This window comes from Spermophilus citellus, assembly GCF_964194105.1.
Source record: "Spermophilus citellus genome assembly, chromosome: 2".
Lineage (NCBI taxonomy): Eukaryota > Metazoa > Chordata > Mammalia > Rodentia > Sciuridae > Spermophilus > Spermophilus citellus.
In genome coordinates this window covers 15,354,167-15,376,389 of record NC_138183.1, presented here as the reverse complement: position 1 = coordinate 15,376,389, position 22,223 = coordinate 15,354,167, and positions in this window count along the sequence as shown.

Genomic DNA, 22,223 nt, shown 5'->3' with positions numbered 1-22,223 from the left:
GTTTTTTGGCGCCTTTGTCTAATATAAGATAACTGTAATTATGTGGGTTAGTCTCTGTGTCCTCTATTCGGTTCCATTGGTCTACCAGTCTGTTTTGGTGCCAATACCAGCTGTTTTTGTTACTATTGCTCTGTAGTATAGTTTAAGGTCTGGTATAGTGATACCTCCTGCTATACTCTCCTAGCTAAGGATTGCCTTAGCTATTCTGGGTCTCTTATTTTTCCAGATGAATTTCATGATTGCTTTTTCTATTTCTACGAGGAATGTCATTGGGATTTTAATTGGTGTTGCATTAAATCTGTATAGTGCTTTTAGTAGTATGGTCATATTGACAATATTAATTCTGCCTATCCAAGAACAAGGGACATCTTTCCATCTTCTAAGGTCTTCTTTAATCTCTTTCTTTAGCGTTCTGTAGTTTCATTGTAGAGTTCTTTCACCTCTTTCATCAGGTTGATTCCGAAGTATTTTTTTTTTTGGAGGCTATTATAAATGAGATAGTTTTTCTCATTTCCCTTTCAGATAAATTGTATCTGATATACAGAAATGCCTTTAATTTATGGGTATTGATTTTGTATCCTGATACTTTGCTGAATTCCTTTACTAGTTCTAGAAGTTTTCTGGTGAAATTTTTTGGTTCTTCTAGGTATAGAATCATATCATCAGGAAATAGTGCTATTTTGAGTTCTTCTTTTCCTATGTGTATCCCTTTAATTTCTTTAGTCTGTCTAATTGCTCTGGCCAGTGTTTCAACAACTTATGTTAAATAGAAGTGGTGAAAGAGAGCATCCCTGTCTTGTTCCTGTGTTTAGAGGGAATGCTTTCAATTTTTCTCCATCTAGAATGATGTTGGTCTGGGTCTTAACATAGATAGAGCTTTTATGATGTTGAAATATGTTCCTGTTATCCCTAGTTTTTCTAGTGTTTTGAACACATATGGGTGCTATATTTTGTTGAATGCTTTTTCTGCATCAATTGAGATGCTTTTATATTTAAATCTTTTGATGTGATAAATTATGTTTATTGATTTCAGTATTTTGAACCAACCTTGCATCCCTATGATGAATCCCACTTGATCATGGTGCACTATCTTTTTGATATATTTTAGTATTCAATTATCCAGAGTTTTTGAGAATATTTGTATCTATGTTCATGAGCGACATTGGTCTGAAGTTTTCTTTCTTTGATGTGTTTTTGCCTGGTTTTAGAATCAGGGTGATATTGGCCTCATAGAATGAGTTTGGAAGTGCTCCCTCTTTTTCTATTTCCTGAAATAAGTTGAAGAGTATTGGTATTAGTTCTTCTTTATAGGTCTTGTAGAACTCAGCTGTGTATCCATCTGTTCCTGGGCTTTTCTTTGTTGGTAGGCTTCTGATGGCATCTTCTATTCCCTTGCTTTAAATTGATATATTTAAATTGTGTATATCATCCTGGTTCAATTTGGGCAAATTCTATGACTCTAGAAATTTGTCAATGCCTTTGATATTCTCTATTTTATTTGAGTACACATTTTCAAATACTTTCTAATCATCTTCTGTATTTCTGTAGTGTCTGTTGTAATATTTTCTTTTTTATCATGTACATTAGTGATTTGAATTTTCTCTCTTCTTCTCTCCATTAGCATGGCTAAGGGTTTGTCAATTTTATTTATTTTTTCAAAGAACCAACTTTTTGTTTTGTTAATTTTTTCAATTGTTTCTTTTGTTTCAATTTCATTGATTTCAGCTCTGATTTTAATTATTTCATATCTTCTACTGTTTTGGGTGTTGATTTGTTCTTCTTTTTCTAGGGCTTTGAGATGTAGTGTTAGGTCATTTTTTTTTTTAAAGAGAGAGTGAGAGAGAGGGGGACAGAGAGAGAATTTTAACATTTATTTATTCTTAGTTCTCAGCGGACACAACATCTTCGTTTGTATGCGGTGCTGAGGATCGAACCCGGGCCTCACGCACGCTAGGCGAGCGCGCTACCGCTTGAGCCACATCGCCAGCCCCGTGTTAGGTCATTTATTTGTTGACTTTTTCTTCTCTTAAGGAATGAACTCCATGAAATGTACTTTCCTCTTAGTACTGCCTTCATAGTGTTCCAGAGATTTTGCATCACTGTATCTGTGTTCTCATTTACCTATAAGAACTTTTTAATCTCCTTATTGATATATTTTGCAACCCATTATTCATTCAGTAGCATATTATTTAGTCTCCAGGTGTTATAGTGGATTCTATTTTTTATTTTATCACTGATTTCTAATTTCATTCCATTGTGATTTGATAGAATGCAGGGTAGTATCTCTACCTTTTTTTTATTTGTTAAGAGTTGCTTGGTGGCCTAATATATGGTCTATTTTAGAGAAGGATCCATGTGCTGCTGGGAAGAAAGTGTATTCCCTCGTTGAAGGATGAAATATTCTATATATGTCAGTTAAGTCTAAGTTATTGATTGTATTATTGAGTTCTATAGTTTCTTTGTTTAGCTTTTGTTTGGAAGATCTATCCGGTGGTGAAAGAGGTATGTTAAAGTCACCCAGAATTATTGTGTTGTGGTCAGTTTTACTCTTGAACTTGAGAAGAGTATGATTGATGAACATAGACGCTCCATTGTTTGGAGCATATATATTTATAGCTGTTATGTGTTATTGGTGTATGGTTCCCTTCAGCAGTATGAAATGTCCTTCTTTGTCTCTTTTGATTAAATTTATCTTAAATTCTACTTTATTTGATATGAGGAGGGACAACCCTACTTGCTTCTGCAGTTCATGTGAGTGGTATGATTTTTCCCAACATTTCACCTTCAGTCTGTGTATGACTTTTCCTATGAAATGAATCTCTTGGAGGAAGAATATCATTGGGTTTTTGTTTGTTTGTTTGTTCATTTGTTTTTGATCCAATCAGTTAGCCTATGTCTTTTGATTGGAGAGTTTAGGCCATTAACATTTGGGGTTATTATTGAGACATGATTTGTATTCCTAGCCATTTTTGTTTATTTTTGTAATTTAATTTGACTCAGTTATTTCTTTGATTAGCTTTTCCTTTAGTGTAATACCACCCTCTGCTGATTTTCATTGTTGTTTTTCATTCCCTCTTCATAGAATATTTTGCCAAGGATCTTCTGTATTGCAGGCTTTCTAGCTGTAAATTCTTTAAAATTTTGTTTATCAGGGAAGGTTTTTATTTCATCATCAAATATAAACTTAATTTTGCTGGATTCTTGGATAGTATACATTTTCTTTCAGAGCTTAATATTTGTTGTTTCAGGATCTTCTAGCTTTCAGGGCCTGGGTTGAAAAAAAATTGCACATAATCTAATTGGTTTACCTCTCCCTATATGTAATCTGATTCCTTTCTCTTGTGGCTTTTACTATTCTCTCCTTATTCTGTCTGTTAGGCATTTTCATTATACTGTGGGTTGGTGTGGATCTGTTGTGATTTTGTACATTTGGTGTCCTATAAGCCTCTTGAATTTGGTTTACCAATTTGTTCTTCATGTTTGGAAAATTTTCTGATATCATTTTGTTAAATAGATTGTTCATTTCTTTGGTTTGGAACTCTATGCCTTCTTTTATCCCAGTAACTCTTAAGTTTGGTCTTTTTATGCTATACCATATTTCTTGAATGTTCTACTCATGGTTTCTTATCATTTTCACTGTGTGGTCTACAATCTTTTCAAGATTATATATTTTGTCTTCATTGTCGGAGGTCCTGTCTTCCAAGTGGTCTAATCTGTTGGTAATGCTTTCAATTGAGTTTTAAATTTGGTTTATTGTTTCTTTCATTTCAAGGATTTCTGGGTTTTCTTTAGAACCTTTATCTCCCTATTGAAGTAATCTTTTGCTTCCTGTATTTGCTCATGTAGCTTTGGGTCAAGAGGGTCTTTTGCTGCCGGCATTTGCTCTCCTATATCATCCTTTAATTCACAGAACATTTTAATTATGTACCTCCTGAACTTCTTCTCTGTCATTTCCTTGGCTGTGCTGGTCATGGATTCTAATAATGTTGCATCTTGACTTGTTCGGGCACTTTCTTCCCTTGTCTTTTCATTTTGCTCTTGTGTCTTCCTTTCTAGCTCTGTGGACATGAGGCATTATCATTTTTACCCTATAGGCTTTTAGTGCCCCTATAGGGTTCCAATACCTCACCTTTGAGGGGAAGAACAATATTAACAGATCCTAATATAAACAAAATACCACTTAAAAACAAATAGTTGTTATTTAGATGTTTTCAGTTTGGTCACAATATACAGAAATGGTAAATTCAATTATTATCTACAATATAATCAGTAGGTTTATAAAAGAGTTTACAGTTTCTGATGGTGGACCAAGAACTGGGGGTAAAGTGTAGGAAGATATGCTGAGGAGATATGAGATGAAAATATAGTTATTATATCTTAGGAAATGGAAAGAGAAATCTAAAGAAGAAAGTTAGTAGCAGGAGAACAGAGAGGTAGTAATTTTTGGTAGACAAGTAAGAAGGAAGACAGTAGAGTACATATAAACACACATATACATTAAGAAAAGTTTTTAAAAATGTTAAAATCGTAAAAATTGGAGAGAAAAAAAAAGAATCTACAACACAACTGTACTATACTATTCAGTCCTCTTAGTCCTCAATATCCTAATTCATGCAAATTACTCGGTTTCACATAAAGAGGGAGAAGAAAGAAAAAGAAAATGTCGAAGAAAGAAACAAGGATAGTTCTGGTTGGCAATCAGTATCTTTCCTGCTTCCCTTCTCATCCAATAGGTGGGGTTATCTGTTCTTAATTGGCATCTCTGTCCTCAGGATGGTGGGGGTTACCAGGGTGTGTGGGTTGGTCCTGGGTGCAGGGTACATGGAAGTGGGTATGGCACCTTCGGGCCCCATTGGGAGATTTCACCTCAAGGATCTCCTTTGGGGTCTGCTCCTGGTGTGGGAGCTGGGTCTTATCTCCTCATCTCCCTGTAGACCTCAGAGTCCCTGCCTTCTACATTAGTCTCTAAAGTGTGCACCCTCACCCTCTCGCTTTCTACTTCCTAATCTCTGGGGGTCTTGTGTGTTACCCTCTGATGGCTGCGCACCTGTCGCGGAGGGCTGTTTTGTACTGGGCACTCACTCTGCCAAGTTAGCAGCTGCTGGAGATGGGGCGGGGGCTAGAAAACTGTGGGTACCTGGCTCTCCGGTGGTGGTGTTCGAGACTGGCAGTTGCCAGACTAAAGATGGTGATGGAGTTGACCCAAGATGGAGGTTGCTGCTTTCAGCCCTGGAGTTCGGGCAGGGCCGGGGGAGCTGGGCGATGGCGTTTTGCGATGCATTCAGAGATGAGCTCTGTGACCGCAGGGTTGAGCTGTTGGCTTTCTTCAGAGCCTGTGACATCCCCAGGTGCAGGCAAGCTACCACAAGTAGGGGACTATGGCAGGAGCTGCTGAGTCCCAAGATGGAGGCGACCCGGAGAGCCCCACGTTAGTAGATGGGGGTCCCCATGGGAGTGGCGGCCCGAGCTCCTGCTTGTGGGTAGCAGCTGAGTGTCCTTCTTGGGAGCAGTGTTTGGAAATTCTGCGCTTGCGCTGCTGTTGAGGCACCCGGGCGACCTGTGTGGGAGAGTAGTCAGGAGTCCTTTTCTAACCCCGAGGCCTGGTGGTGCGGGACAGCTGCCGTGATTCCTGTGCGGGATCAGCTGCGGAGGGGTGCTCTATTGCTCTCAGCACAGCAGTATTCCCACTAGTTGAGACACGGAATGCTGCCCCCCTCTGGCCCATCACCTTGGTCTTTGAGATTAGCATTCTTTTTTTTGTGTGTGTGTGCCTTTTGTCTACATATTTTTTTATTTTATTAATTTTTTAAATTTATACATGATAGCAGAATGCATTGCAATTTGTATTACACATATAGAACACAATTTAATGTATCTCAGTGTTGAGATTTTTTAAAAAATATATATTTTAATTAAAATCATTCTCCATGTTTAGGGGAATATTGTTATTTTTCAACTGAGTAAGAAAATACATGGGATAAAAAGATGGCATCTTGTCTGAAAGCTACAAAGACCTAACCCCATAAAAATTTTTAAAATGATTTAAAGAGAGAAATGAAGGGTCTTGGAATTATTTTTCTTAGTGAACAACACCATCCTCTGGTTTTAACAAGTGAGATTATGATTTCTATTAGTATCAGTGGTTCTTAAATAAGCACAATACCCTTGATCCTTCTTAAAATATGAAGGACCATTTTGGACTCTCTCCCACAAAATGCACAAAATATAAAAGTTAGTACATAATTTCAAGTGGGTTTTAAAGAACCCACTCCATAACTCATTTATTAATCTCCAATTGAAACTTCAGATCCTGAAGTGTTATGCAAATTAAACTATCACTTATTTCACTTTGGTTGCTTTTTACTGACAATGTGATACAGTTGAAAATTCACTAGACTACAACCAACACTAATGTTTTAGTGAGCTTTTTCATCACTGTAATCCAAAAGACCTGACAAGAACGTTTATTTCGGCCAGCTGACTCCATAGCTCTGGGCCCAGGGTAAGGCAGAACATCGTGGCCTAAGGATGTGGCAGAGAAGAGCAATTCGGGACATGGCAACCAGGAAGCCAAGAGACCTCTGCTCAGCAAGGACAAATATAAATCCCCAAAGCATGTCCCTCAATGACATAGTTCCTCCAGTCACACCCAACCTACCTATAGTTAATCAATATTGGTGTATTAACACACTGATTAGGTCACAACTCTCAGGATCTAATCATTTCCCCTCTGAAAATTCTTACATTATTTCTCACATGAGCTTCTGGGGAATACTGTATACATAAACCATAACAAACAGACCCTGGGCTTCAGTCTCCGTTCTTCCAGTTAACCACTGAATCACATTGATAAAACTCAGTGCTTTATCATATAGATGTTTTTCTTACACATTTATGGCCAATCAAGGAACAGCCAATTGAGGCTGAACTTAGCTATAGACCAAATCTATCCATGGCTCATGTTTCTCTATGTCTTTCTGGAATCAGGGGTCTAAACATGTACTTCTCTTGACAATGGAGGAAACTCAAGGGAACAGCAGAACCATTTGAAACTGAGGGAGCTCTGAATATTCATGCACAGCACAGGCACAATGATACCTCTGCCGAGCTCTGTAGCAAAAAGGCAAGTTATACAGCCAAACCCAAAGTAAAAGACTGAAGAACTATATGCCACATTTGTTTTCTATACTATGCATCAAATTACTACAGATAGTAACTTAAAACAACACACCTGTGTGTTCTCATGATTTCTGAGTCAAGTGTCTGGATGAGGCTTCATTGCATCTCTGCAAGGCTGTAATTCAGGTTTCAGCCAAGGCTCAATCCTCATCTTCAAGCTCCACTGGTGATGACCCACTTCCAAGCTAACTCAGATTCTTGTCCATATTCATTTCCTTGTAGGTGAAAGTCCAAGGACTTCAGTGTATTGCCTAGATTGTAAATGCTTCTGGCCTTCCTTGAACATGGGCTTCTCCAACACAGTCCCTGCAGGCAGCTTGCTCCTGCAATGCCAGCAATTGAGAGCGATGGCAGAAAGGTAGAGCTGTGTGTACCTGAATGTCATCTCACATGCACAGTCACATCATCATTCCACCCCATCACCTTGGCCATCTTCTGTTGGTTAGAAACAAGTCACAGGTTCTGCCCTCAAACACTCAAAAAGAGAGAATTACACAGAGGTGTGGACACCAAGGGGTGGGGCTTGGGAACACCTGACAGTCTATCTGCCGCATCCCCTTTAGGATGAGAAATTGCCACATCCCCTGGAAGGGGTGTTCATGCAAAACAAGGGGTGAAGGCTTGAGGCTGGCAATGAAGACACCACCATACTGCAGAATCACAGGAAGCCACGGAGGGCCATTGGAGATGACCGTCAGAAAGCTTATTCCCTAGAGGTGATAGCTGGACAGAGAGACATGAAAAAATGAAGGAACTGTGAAAAATATGCAGAAATTGAAAGCAGGGAATATGCTTTAAAATGAACCGTTGCTCAGTCTGTTCTCTCATGACGGCTCGGACACCAGGTCTTTCCTAATCTTCCAATTAAATTGACTGCTTAAATTGCTGTGCCAGAAACCTGTCTTCCAGACAAAGAGGACCAAGTGGCTAATGAGGTGAAGAGGAGATTATGAGAGGAAACGCCGGGAATTTATGCCCAATGCCACGTTCCTGTCTGTGATGTACACGGGGCTAGGGGAGAGAACGTACAAAAGATACAGGGCCTGAGAGTCTTCTGAGAGACACCAAGGGCTGGAGATCACGAAGGTCGTGGCTCTGAAGGAAATGGCTTTGCTCACCCTATGGTGAACAACTTGGTGAACGGCCAGGGCCCCAGGTTAATTGACTGGCGAATCTGACTGCTGCTTCACTGAAGAGGCAATTTTGTATTAAAGCCAGAGCATCAGACAGATCCAAATGATCCCGAGGATGTATGTCATGCAAACTCTCTGAGTATCAAATTCTTAGTCTGTAAAATGGGATGATTGATCTTAAGTCTGGGATAAGCAGGTGACCGTGGTGTCTTCCATGAATCTTCTGTGAGTCTGTAGGGGTCATGGTTGTTATATTTCTGTTAAATGTGTCTTGTTCTTAGTTGCACTGCCTTTTAAAACACTATTAAGGCAAAAAGAAATGATCAAATATGCTCTGATTTGTGGCCTCCAGGAGACAGTTCCAAAGTCTTTTCCAGCTCTAGGTAAAATGCTTAGCACAGCACTTGGCGCATTGTGAACCTTCAATGAAATGATTGCTATTATTATTATCAATTATATTATTTCATGATTTTCTCCAAGATGTTAAAAGCAAATGTACTTGGAGAGCTACTACATTAAAACATCATCAACCACTAATTTTACAGTCAATTTAATAAATCCTCATCATGAGTCCCAGGGAGGTGGAAGGCCCCAACTTTTACAATGGGGCCATCAGCAAAGTGTTTTCAAATTAGTGAGAAAGGACCAACCATATTTAAGTCCAAACATTGACTAATGCCTAATCACCATAATTATTAGTTTGTGTATAGAAATGCAAAATATACCAAGTGTACTGTTTGCCATTAATTACCACATATTCTCTCTACATTGGCCATTGGTGGCCAAAAAGAAATAATTTTTTTTTCATTTTGGGAGTGGAGAAACAAGGTCAGAGAGGTGAAGGGACTTGCTGAAGGTCCCAGAATAAGTTGCAGAATCAAGAGTAAAATATATGTCAGGTCTTCTGACATAACCCTGTTCCAACCACAGGAGGGGAAGCCTGAGACTCACACAGGAGTTCTTGAAAAATACCACTTCTTTGACCCTACAATGAATTATTAGCAATTAATAGGATGGAAGTGTGGACCTGGGAGGTATATTTTTGAAGCGCCTATAGTGAAGCAGGTAAAGGAACATTAGATTGCAAGCTACATGAGGGCAGAGACCACATCTTCTCACTTGGGAGCAGTGTCTGGCAGGACCAACTGATATCCATTAAATGAATGAGTAATCACATGGCTTTAACATTCCCCGTGGAGTCAGAAATTAATCAAGAACAGCAGGCTTTGGGGAGTGGTGCAAGAACTGTAAAGTCAGAGAAAGAGTCACTGAGTTCAAATTTAAATTCGGCATCCATCTCTGTATTTATTATGTGACAGAGATGGCACTAGGATTTGGAAATACATGATAAATTAAAAACATCCCTCCCCTCAAGGTGCACTGGGGCTGGTGAGCAGATAAATTGACACATCAATCCCTAGACTGGAAATGAAACAGCACCGATAAAGGTAAGTGGTGTTGGTGAGGCACCCTGTATGTTCCAGGGCCTTACCCACATGAGCCTCTTGCAAAATGTTTAAAGAGTGATGTGAAAGCTGCAGAGCTACAGAGGAGGCAGAAGGCTACTTCACCAACTTCCCAGGTTTGCTTTGTTCACCTGCATAAACAGCTGCTCTCTCTGGGACTGGATGGCTATTTGCAGATGCAGGAGGAAGGAGCCGTGTTGGCTTCTTTCAGAGAAGCCTGTGATCAAATATCAGGCATCGGAACCATACGTGCTTCCAGGTGGGGAAACTGAGGCAATGGACGTACAATAGCCCTTCTATTGGTCATTTTCTAGTTCAGAAGAATGGAAATGGCTTGGATTTGTGATAGGCCGGTTCACCCTACAAATTTTCCAAGAACATCATCCTTCTTCCTTTTCTTGCACTTTCTTTAGATCCCCACAATTTAGAAGACAAAAACCTTTTTTCATCCTTAGCCATGACTGTAGCAATAGCTTCCTAAATGCAGTTAGTGCCTCCTTCTGACCTCCACGATTCTCTGCTCTGATGAAGACACAATTGAAAAAGGACAAAGTGGAATAGTCAAATATCTGCAGGACCACCCACCATGGTCCTCTGTGGCCTACAGAATGAACTACCTGGACAGCACCCTATAGGGGCACACACCAAAGGCTGCTCACCAGCTTGTGGCTCTGTTGGGAGGTGATGGAACTTCAGGAGGTGGGGTCTAGTGGAAAGAGGTTAGGGCACTGGGGGGGTGCCCTCAAGGAGATATTGGGACCATGGCTCCTTCCCCTCTTACTTTGTTTCTTGGCCTCCATGAGGTGAACAGGTTTCCTCCACCAGGTCCTCCAACATAATATACTGTCTCACCACAGGTCCAAAACCATGTGGCCAAGTGACCCTGGAGCACTAAATCTGTGAGTCAAAATAGATCTTTCCTTCTCTAAATCTTTTTCTAAGAAATAGAACTTATACAATAGGCCCACCTCTAGGGGATGGAGGGGTGTATCTCCAGCAGGTCCCTCAGTGGGCAAGATGACTCTCAGGATGTAACTGGAAAGGCTTGGAGCCTGCACCCCCATGTCCATGGCAGCATTATGTATAACAATCAAGATATGGAACAGATGAAGGGAGAGCAATGAAAATGTGACTATATAAATATGTATCTATACACACACTGATAAATACACACACACATACACTTTTCCTCCCATTTTGTGTGTGCATGTGTGTGTGTGTGTAATGAAATAGTATTTAGCCATAAAAGCAGGAAATCCTATCATTTACATCAACATGGATGAACCTGGCAGACACTATGCACAGTGAAATCATCCAGTCACAGGAAGATGGATGCTACATACATAATCCCAATTAGACATGGAGTCTAATAGAGTTGAGCTCACAGATGCTGAGAGTGGAAGGGTGATTGCCTGAGGTTGAGGGAAGATGGAGGAAATGGAGAAATAGATACTAATTAAAGGGTATAAAGCTTCTAATGCACATCTTGGTATCTTGGGGACCATAGTTAATAATACTGTTTTGTTTACCTGAAATTTGTTGAGAGACCACATCGTAAGCATCCTCACTACCCCTAAACACATTTACAACTGTAACTATGAGGCAAGGGATGTGTTAATTATTTGATTGCAGTAATTGTTATACAATCCATATGCATATCAACTCCTCTCATTGCACACCTTGCCTATATGCAATCTTTGTCAGTTACACCTCAATATTAAGCTGGGGAAAATTAAATCAATGAATAAAACTCTCCTCACCATCACTATCCCATTACTTTACCTTCCTCTCCATTCTTTCTTTCTTTTTCTTTCTTCCTTTTCCCCCTTTGAACACATGTTGACAGTTTATTTGTTGCATGTACTCACAGTCAAGAGGAGGACAGCTCTCTAACCTCTGCAGGCCCAGAGAGGAGTTACACTTAGGAGCAGACAGGGTAGGAGGAGACTTTGTGACACCAATAAGAAGTGATGCTCCTTGGCTCCCAGTAAAGGATGTGATTGAGACTTCTGAGGGCTGGCAGGGACAGAAACGATTTCCTACAACGTGGTACGACTGCAATCCTATACTAGAATACTATAAGACTGTCTACTGCAATACTAGATGCATGTATTTTAATTACATATACTAGAAACTAGTCATATATAATATATACTAATCACTTTATAAAACTATTATACACTACACTTAAATATACATTCACACATATAAGTTTTTTGCATATACACCCATACAGACATGCCATAGATAATAGATAATACTACATTATAACTATACTGGGGTACATAAATTTCTTTAAATACAGATGCAAGGAAACCTCAGTAAAACACTAGAAAACTGAACCTACCAATATATAAAATGATTTATTCTCCATGATGTAGAGAGATATAGCCCATAAAAGCCAAGTTATTTCCATATTCAAAAGTCAATTATATTCATTTATTAATTATAGAAGTTTTTGGTGGAGTTTTTTGGATCCTCTGAGTATAAAATCATGTCATCAGCAAATAATGATAGTTTGAGTTCTTCTTTTCCTATTTGTATCTCCTTAGTTTCTTTTATTTGTCTAATTGCTCTGTCTAGAGTTTCAAGGACTATGTAGAATAGAAAGAGGTGAAAGAGGACATCCCTGTCTTGTTCTAGTTTTTGGAGGGGATGCTTCCAATTTTTCTCCATATAGAATGATGCTGGCCTTGGGTTTAGCACAGATAGCTTTTACAATATTGAGGCATGTTTCTACTATCTCTAGTTTTTCTAGTGTTTTGAACATGAAAGAGTGCAGCAAAGTAGCAGGAAATAAAATCAATACCCATAAATCAAATGCATTTCTATACAACAGTAACGGATCCTCTGAAAGAGAAATTAGGAAAATCACCCCATTGACAATAGCTCTCCCCAAAAATAAAATAAAAATATTTGAGAATCAAAAAAGAGGTGAAAGACCTCTACAATGAAAACTACAGAACACTAAAGAAAGAAATTGAAGAAGACTTTAGAAGATGGAAAGATCTTCCATGCTCTTGGATAGGCAAAACTAATATTGTCAAAATGGCCCTACTATCCAAAGTGCTATATAGATTCAATGCAAGTCAAATTAAAATCTCAATGTCATTCCTTATAGAAATAGAAAAAGCAATCATGAAATTCATTTGGAAAAACAAGAGACCCAGAATACCCAAAGCAATCCTTAGCAAGAAAAGCGAAGCAGGAGGCATCACAATATAAGACCTTAAACTATACTACAAAGCTACAGTAACAAAAATGGCATGATACTGGCACCAAAATAGATATATAGACCAGTGGTACAGAATAGAAGATACAGAGTCAAACCCAAATAAATACATTTATCTCATACTAGACAAAGGTGCCAAAAACATACATTGGAGAAAATATAGCCTCTTCAACAAATGGTGCTAGGAGAACTGGAAATCTATATGCAGCAAAATGAAATGAAACCCCTATTTCTCAACCATGCACAAAACTCAACTCAAAGTGGATCAAGGACCTAGGAATTAGACCAGAGACCCTGCACCTAATAGAGGAAAAAGTAGGCCCAAATCTTTATCACATCGTATTAGGCCCCGACTTCCTTAACAAGACTCCTAAAATGCAAGAAATAAAATCAAGAATTAATAAATGGGATGGACTCAAACTAAAAAGCTTCTTCTCCACAAAAGGAACAATGCTTGAGGGGAAAAGAAATCCTACATTTTGGGAGCAAATTTTTGCCACATGCATGTCAGAAAGAGCACTAATCTCCAAGATATATATAAAGAACTCAAAAAACTTAACACCACAAAAAACAAATTACTCAATCAATAAACAGGCTATGGAGCTGAACAGCCACTTCTCAGAAGAAGATATACATTCAATCAACAAATATATTTTAAAAAATGTTAAACATCTCCAGTAATTAGAGAAATGCAAATCAAAACTACTCTAAGATTTCATCTCACCCCAGTCAGAATGGCAGTTATCAAGAATACAAATAACAACAAGAATCAGCAAGGATGTGGGGGGAAAGGCACACTCATACATTGCTGGTGGGATTGAAAACCAGTGCAACCAATCTGGAAAGCAGTATGGAGATTGCTTAGAAAACTTGGAATGGAAACATCATTTGACCCAGATATCCCACTCCTGGGTCTATACCCAGAGGACTTCAAATCAGCATACTATAGTAACGTAGCCCCATGATTGTATATAATAGCTCAATTCAAAATAGCTAAACTGTGGAAGCAACCTAGATACCCTTCAACAGATGAATGCATAAAGAAACTGTGGTATATATACACAATGGAATATTACTCAGCATTAAAAGAGAATGAAATTATGACATTTGCAGGTAAATGGATGGAGTTGAAGAATATCATGCTAAGCAAAGTAAGACAATCCCCCCCCAAACGAAAGGCCAAATGTTCTCTCTGATAAGTGCTGATCCATAACAGGGGCAGGCATGGGAAAAAAATAACTTTGATTAGGCAAAGGGGAGGGTGAGGTGGGGAGGGGTCATGGGGGCAGTAAAGATGGTGGAATAAGATGGACATCACTACCCTAGGTACATGTATGACTGCACATAATGATGCGACGCTATATCATGTACAACCAGAGAAATGAAATGTTGTGCTGTTAATTTTGTACAACGAATCAAAATACATTCTGCTATCATATATACCTAATTAAAATAAATTAATTAAAAAGGTCAATTATATAGTATGTCATATTCATAAAGATACATGTCCAAACCTACAGAATCATTTTATTGATGCAGATAAAAATATTAAAATTTCAACACCTCTGCAGGATATAGCAATAAATATTGAGCAGAAAAGAAAATCCTCAACCCACTTTATGTCATTTATGAAAATCCCCAGATAACATATCAGTGATGGTGAGACTGTACACTTCCTCACAGATCAGACACACATAGAGTCCAAGCCCAGGGCTCACGCCTTAATGAAAGAGAACTACCCAAATAACAGCCAGAAATAATGACACAGATGAAAGGTCAACAGATGAAAATAACAAGTGACACAAGTCTGTATGATCAGCCTCATGTACTTACCAAATTATACCCTAAGCCAAAAAGGACAAATTAAAAAAAGAGAGAGAGGGGGGGGAGGGAGAAGCTTCTTTATGCCAATTAAAAAAAAAGGTAATTTTCCATGAGAAGGAAGGTGACAGAATATATAATTTGTGAGGAATATATTCAACCTGCCACATGTGGCCAGTAAGAAAATCTCCACAAATAATAAAGACTCATTATCAATGGCCCATTAATCGCAGAACAATTAAATGACTATATAAAAATTAAACATACTGACATGTTAGAAATGGATTTAAATCCATATCTACCTCCAACATACTTTAAAAGGAAACCAAGAAAAACCTTAACTGACGTAAGGAAAAACACTAACACTGCCTATTGAACTCATGTACTATTGCTAAAGCAAACTTGCAGAATTTTGACCTTGATGTTTTCTTGCAGAGCAAGTGTAAACCCATACACCAGAGTCCCTCTTTAAAAATGAGCCAACAAGGCAAACACTATGTTTATAACTTTCTATAACATGATGTTGATAGCATAATGTTTCAGTTATGCTGTGATTGGAGCATTATACCAGCATTGGCTTGCATGGAACTCTCTGTACTACTTACAATATTTCTGTATAAGTAATTGCTAGATAGAAAACTTTCCTATATTTTCCAGACTAGCAAGGTTTCAATGTAGTATGTACTCTTCTATTTATAAGGTCCAACTGCAGCATGCTGCCATTGTGTCTTTGAACAGGTACGAGAGAAATGAAGGCATCCCCAGAGCCCATTTCTCAGCTTCTGGAGTATCCCAGGTCTTCCCTTTGGGTCCCCTAGTACCTGCTGATCACAAGGTAAAGAAGCTGTGGCAGAGCCACTTGTACCTCCCAGAGCAGAGGCTATGGAGCCCAGAGGCAGATCCCAAGCTGGAGAATAAACGTGAGAGACATATACTTGCACACAGTAGGTGCTCAGTAAGTATTCCCTTAATTAACAAGTAAAAGAACAAATTCCCAAATCCAAGGGCATGAAGAGAACCCATAGTTACTACAGATCACAGAGAAATTAATTTATTCCTTCCAAAAATTCTTATTGAGGCAGATAAACCTGTTGCTGGGTATTCAAAGAGCACAGAAATAATATCTATAGCTTCTGGGAGATTCTGGTCATCTACTAAGTAAGTTTCAAATGTGAAGACTCTTCAGCATAAATGTCTTTTAGTCATACTTCGTTGTCAGTGGTGATCTTTTAAAGGCATCTGTTTTGTTGCCAAACAGTTGAGGATCACATGAAGTCCTCCTCTTGTAGCCACAGCTGATTATGCCAGACTGAGGTTCCTAATACAGAGATACACTTTCGCTTTCATAGGCTGGTGATCAACTCACGCCTAGAATAGGTGGCAGTAAAAGATTCATCAAGTTCGGTAACTTTAATGGAGAGACAAAGAAGGATGTTGTCAATACAAAGTACTGTAGTAGAAGCTCAGAGACAACAAGGTCGACAGGTTTAAGGAGGATAGCTAGCCAAAGGCCTGTCTAAGCTCATGTTCTGGGAGATAGAGACTGAATAAACAGCCAATTCTGGAAGGCAGAGAGAAGAAAAGAACAAAGGCTTAGGAAGATGAAGAGGACCAATGATGTGGAAAGAGAAGAGAGTACAGGAGAGAGACGGAAAGAAAGGAAATGACGGGGACAGCGAAGCCGTTAAGCGACGACAGACAGATTGGAGATCAGAGCAGCTGGACCCACCCACCCTGGAGCTGCCCACTTCCTCCTGGCTGAGGCCCTCTGCCATTTTTTCTCCGAGTTCCTGTGCATATGGGTACCTTTCCCCAGGTCTCCCCTATTGTCTTCTCCCTGAACCAAATGGAACTCTTCTCCTTTATTTGAGATTAGAAGCTCCCTGATTGAGACGGGCAGTTGCAGAAAGGAGGTGCATATGCCAGGATCCCTTACCCCCTCAGACAAGCCTTGCGGCCTCTCTCAGCCGTTTCCTGCTTTCCTGAAACCCAGGAATAGTGGAGAACAGACTTCCTCCGAACCAAGCAGCATGTCAAGAGTGTCCCTTTACCTATGACAATCATGGACAGGCCAGTTTGGAGGTGCCACCTGAGTTGTGGGGAGAAGGAAAATAAAGCAAGTGTGGTCTCTCCTTGGACAGCGAGTGGGGTGGGCAGCTTGTCTTTCTCCTGGCTGAGTCGATCATGCCATGCAGACAGAGATGCTGGCCCACGACAGGCTCCGCATGTGCTGAAGTGACTGAATAGGTCTGCCACATCCAGAACCCACAGCCTGGGCATATTTTTTATCTCTTTTTGTTTGGCTGCTGGCAATAATAGCAATAACCATAATCATAATTACAGTCCAATGCACTGAATTCCACTCTCTGTGTTGGGAGCTTTGTGTGTTTATTGTGTCTCCTGAAGCCATTAGGTTCCTTTCATGGGTCTTCAGTCACTAAGAGATTTTGATACCCAAAATGATAATACTAGACTTAGCTCCCTTCTTTGCATCGAGAAGGGTTTTGTGTTTCCAAGATGAAGAGACTTGGACATTCAGACTCTTTCCCCTTCCAGGGACAACCAACCAGCCTTTTCAGCTTAGAGATGAAGAAATAAAAAGCCCTGATTTGGGGGTCTTGGAATGTAGGAATAGAGGAAAGAGAAAATGCTCTCTTCAGTAAGATGGTAAAATATTCTCTCTAGAATTTTATTAGGACTGTATTACATGGTCTCAAAAAAGCAACAAGAGTTAAATTCTAAATAAGGGAGGTGGAGAAGGATTATGCAAGATTTCCTAACCCTCACCATTCATCAGAATCACCTGGAAACTGTTAAAATTCTGCCTACCTGGATCCATTAGAACTGAACCTACATTTACCCTGTGACAGCAAATCTGCTTCCAGGAGACACTCAATAGAAAGGCATACACTTTTGATAGGCCAAAGATTTATACAAGAATGTTAGCAAGAGCATTATTTATAATAAATAGCCAAGAATGGGAAATATATCTATCAACAGCGGATTGGCTAAATGAATTCTGGCATATTCCACACAGTAGAATAATCTAAAGTGGGAATGAGCAAAGCTTTGTTATAATCTACGGCAGTGATGAATCTCACAGAAGTATGTCAATTGTGAGACTGCATTTTAGAAATGTCAAAAACAGGAAAAGTGAATCTCTGTTGTTTAAAGTCAGAATGATGATTACTGTTGAGGAAGCATACAGGGGTAGCATCTGGAAAATAGGACCCTGGGGTTTCTAGGGTCCTTCCAGCTGCTGATAGTATTCTGATCCTTAAAGTGTGTGTTGCACACAGGAGTATATTTACTTTGTGGAAATATACTATATTTCATTATGCACTTTTCTGTACATCTTCTGTGATTTATTAAAACGTTTATTTGAAATAAGCTGAGTTCCTACCCTGATATATTATGATTCAGGTGTTGTGAGGTAGCCTAGATGCTGATCATTTTAAAAAGCTCTCCTATGGGGCAAGATGGCACACACCTATAATCCCAGCAGCTTGGGAGGCTGAAACAGGAGGATCACGAGTTCAAAGCCAGCCTCAGTACTGGCAAAGTGCTAAGCAACTCAGTGAGAGTCTGTCTCTAAGTAAAATACAAAACGGGTCTGAGGATGTGGCTCAGTGATTGAGTGCTCCTAAGGTCAAGCCTCTGTTCCCTCCCCCTCCCCCAAAACCAAAACTCTCCAGGAATGGGAACTCCCATACACTGTTCCTGGTGGTGGGGATGCAAATTAGCTTGGCCATTGTGGAAAAAACTAGGGAGTTTCCTCCAAAAATTAAAACCAGAACTCCTGTATAGTTCAGCAATCCCAATACCGGGTGTGTATCCAAAGAAAATTATTTCAGTGTTTGAAGAGATATGTGCTCCCCAGGTTCTCAGAGCACCTTTTATAATATCCCAGATGGGGATGAACCCAGGTGTCCATCATCAGATGAATGTATGAAGAAAATGTCATATATAGAGACATATATATATATATATATATATATATATATATATATATGTCATATATAAATATCAAGCGATCTGTTGTACAGCAAAATGACTATAGTTAACAACAATATATTTTTTTTCTGAAAAATGTAGCATGGATGCTATGTATTCTTTCCATAAAATTGATAGTGACATGAACTGAAGCAATACAATTGCTAATTAGCAATTAAAAAATTTAAAAAAAAAAGACTACTTTGGAGTCTGACAGCAATGATAAAGGCAACTCAAAATTAATCATTTCACAATATACATATATACTTCAAAACATTAGGTACAAAATAAAATCACTTTTATATCAATTGAAAATTTTAAGAGATATCAAAATAAATAGCTCTGGAGAGCACTTGCCTAGCACGCGTGAGGCACTGGGTTCAATCCCCAGCACCACATTAAAAAAAAAAAACCTAAATGAACAAAACAAAGATAGAAAAACATTATCAAAGATAAAAATTGATTAATTAATATGCATTCAAGCTCCCCAGGTGATTCTTGACCAGCTTGAAAATGACTGAAGCTTGAGTCAGACAGGACTGGATTTGAGTCCTGACTCTGTTGATTGCTGTGAATGTCACCCTGAGTAAGTCAACCCATCTCTCTGAAAGAGATCACAATGGAGCATATATATCATATGTTAAATGAAATAGTATAGTTGAAGTTCTTAGGGTACACCATAGCACCACAATCATGTACTGTGAGTGTTATTATTGCTATAAAATTGTGTCCAAGATCTAAAGGCAATTTATAAGCTCCGACCCAGAACTGCTTAATTCAAAAGTCAAAATTTTATGTTTGTTTCCACTTCCTTTGCTGTCTCAAGGACTCCAGGCCAGTCCTTTTAAGGGACTATGACCCTGTGAGCAGGAAGAAAGGCCCTGTTCTTTAATCACAGGGTGTTGATTAGGTTTGATTGCATGTTCCATGGTTATTATTGATCTGGCAAATGATTGATGGTCACTGGTTGTCACTGTCTCATCTTTGCTATAATTGCATGAAATATTTGTCGGGGTTGAGCACCTCTTACCCAGATGCATTAACAATAATTTCCCCAAATGTGTTCCCTTGAAAGAGATTGAATTATTTCCAAAGGTCCTGTGCATCTTCTTTGCAGTGCAAGAAAAAGTGCATCCATAAATTACTCAATTGACACAGATGGGGACCTGAATGGCAGAGCAGTTGGCTGCAAATTCCACTTCCCAGACACGTCCTGTCTGATGGCGGGACTGGCAGAGGCTCAAGGGGTGCCACCCTCGTCACGCACGAGCATGACTGGTGGTTTCTCCTGGAGGAGGAAGTGGACAGGCTGTTAATCCACACTAGGGCTTTGGAGTCTGACAGCAATGATAAAGGCAACTCAAAATTAATTTCCCTGCTGTGGTACCTCTCCACTGCTTTGCCTATCTCCTCCTGGATGGAACAAGCCCAGGAGGATTCAGCATAGAAAGAACACCTGCTAATGCTAACACAGAATTAGATGCAAACACTTGCTACATCACTTGTAGGACTGTGTGATGTTCCTGTCTCTAACCCTCAGTTTACTCTTCTTGAAAATGGAGACGTGCTAACGGGTTATGCATGGAAACCCCTAGTGTTATGCAAAGTTCTTCTCTATGGAGTCTGATGCAACCTAACTCACAGGTGCCAGGAGATTTTTTTTTTTTTTAAGTTATGTCTCCATAGACACAAACAGGCTAATTTTCCTAAATAGCAATTATTCTCAAAGTATATTTTCATTAAATAAGAGGAACTCTTTCAAACTTTTTATCTTTGTTGTTTTACCCAGTATTCAAAAACCAGGCAAATGAATAAGTTAACAGCTAGAATAACCATGAGAGACAAATTTATTTTTCTTCTCAAAGAATCAATAAATCAATTATGCTAATTTTAATAGAAGTCATTTCTAATTTCTTTTCAAGTCTAATAATGAGTTATTTTCTAGCTACTTTAAGAAGTACACTTACATCAGATGAAAGCTGAAATATCAGGGAGTAAGCAAAAATCACATCATCCAGGGGCAAATGACCCTATCAAGGAAAAAGAGCAAGGTTTTATGCTAGATTCTTGTATTTCAAGTAGGTTTTAAAATATTTAAAATACTGGGATGATGACTGAGTCAGGCATTGTGCTACTTTATGATTATTATCTAACATGATATTTTAGAAGATTCTATGAGGCATATGTTATTTATTATCACTAAAGATGGAAAAATTGGGAGGGTTGGGAATGTTAAATAAATCCCCCAAATGCACACAGTAGTGTAGTAAGAAGTTCAAATCCAGGTCTGCCTGACTGTAGGTCAAGGCTCCTTTCACTTTACAGACAGATCCCACTTACAATGGTTTGACAAAGATTTTTTAGCTTTAATAGTGCAAAAATAATACATATTCAGTAAAAACCATACTTCTGAATTTGAACTTCGATCTTTTCCTGGACTAGAATTATGTGGTAGCTGTTTCAGGATGCCTGGGAGTGGCAGAAGCTGTAGCTGCCAGTCAGCCCTATGGTCAATCACAAGTGTTACCAACCAGTAGTCTTCAGTGCACTTTGTTACTAAGTAATGATGTCAGGTAGCTAGATGTATTAAATACCTGTTTGACTTATAGTATCTTCAGTTTACCATAGATTTATTGGGACACAACCCCATCATAAGTGGAGGAACAGCTTATGATGATCAGGCTAAATTAGCTCTAGCATGCACTATAGGTATTCAGTAGGGACTAAATGAGAGTAACAGCAACTGGTTAAGTGACCTTTGCATTTCCATGTTATTAAGTGAGCATGATTTTCACATGAATTACCTTCTTCAATAGGCTCAAGGCCATAACAAAAAGTTCAGGCATTGATTTATTTAATAATAATGTTCTGAGCACCCACAGTATATCAAGAACTGGACTTAGCACTGGGGACAAAATAGTGATGAACACAAACCAAGATCCTGCCTCCTGAAGCTTCCACCCTTGAACCTGGGGAAGAGGGGGGATGGAGGGTCATTCAAGAATAGAACAAGGACAAAATTCTAAAGTTTGTTGTGTGCTATGACAGAAGAAAATGGAGGTGATATGATAAGGCATCTTTGTGTGGGCTTGAAGGGAGCTATTGAGAAGTGTTTCCCCCAAGGATTTGAAAGGAAATGATACTGTAGCTAAAATCTACAATAGAATTGAAACTTAACTAGATAAAGATTGGGAGGGAAGGCAATTCCAGGCAAAGGTAATGGTATTTGCAAAGATCCTGAACCCTGAGCTTGGAAGAAACAACATTTACTCCTGATAACAAAAGAAGCTGGAGAACAGAAAAGAAGGAGAATCATTCAGATTCCATCTTCAAAGATGGCCCTGGCAGCATCTCCCACACACCCACTCTCCTATAAAATGATACTGCCACTCCTCTATT